Genomic DNA, 1,032 nt, shown 5'->3' with positions numbered 1-1,032 from the left:
AAGGCTCTACCTTATCGACAACGAGGGCACGAATCGAGTCGTAATGAATCTGTTTACGCGTATCGTAATTTAGCCTAACGCCTTTTATTTTACTAACTTCTGCGATGTTTCCATCCGGTTTCTTCACGCGATAAGTATAAAATTTTGGACCGCCAGAGACAAAAGACGTAATGAAACTCCCTTCTCCGTAGCCCTCTACTTCGTCGGTCAAGTCACCCAGAAAATTCCCCAGTGGTAACTCGTTAGTTCCATCGCTCACGTAAATAACCGAGTCGGTATCACAATATAAAACTCGTTCTTGCTGTTCTTCTAAATAAGAATATAATTTGAGACGTGCGTGAGCTATTGTATAAGCCGCAATAAGAACGTTGGCTTTGGTAAACAGTTCCGCAGCTTCGTTTAAATGTTTCCAGGACATGAAGAGAGTGTCGTTATCGACAGGGACAAGCCCTGTCACTTCGGTTTCAGGATTGAACATTATGTTAGCCAACTTCTCATATGTCCGAATAATTGCCTTTTTCGTTAAATTTTCTTTTTCTCCAAATTTACCCCAGAGACAGTTTAAACAAAGTTTTGCTACTGCTCTCAATCCAGCATTTTTTAAATTTTTACCCTTGTCGAGTTTTATTCCCTCTCTCGCCTCATATTCGGATATATATCTATCCTTGGATTCATCATCTATGCATTCCGCCGGCCAATCGGAAGCCTCTTGTTTGATTTTTAAAAAAGTGGTTATATACTCGGCAAATAAATCTCCTGTTCGTGTCATAGGATCATAACGTGTTGTTTTTTTATACTCCCAAATTTCACTAATTTCCAAAATTTTATACCCCACTTCTACGGCTTTACGAAGCTCTGGGGCGACCCAAGTCCCCAAAAACTCGCGGTCAGTGGGGTCATCATGAGGGCCATTGTCTTATACTAAACCTTCCCAGCATGACCGACAGAGAGGAAACAGTAGCTTACCGTGTGCTTTGACAGGTAAAACTGGGTGAAATAATCGTCGCGGGGGTAAAATGCGGCATTTCACAA

This window comes from Diachasma alloeum, unplaced genomic scaffold (assembly GCF_001412515.2).
Source record: "Diachasma alloeum isolate Michigan unplaced genomic scaffold, Dall2.0 Dall_scaffold_00819, whole genome shotgun sequence".
NCBI classification, from domain to species: domain Eukaryota; kingdom Metazoa; phylum Arthropoda; class Insecta; order Hymenoptera; family Braconidae; genus Diachasma; species Diachasma alloeum.
The sequence above is the reverse complement of the archived record's forward strand: the minus strand, read 5'-3'. Positions refer to the sequence as shown.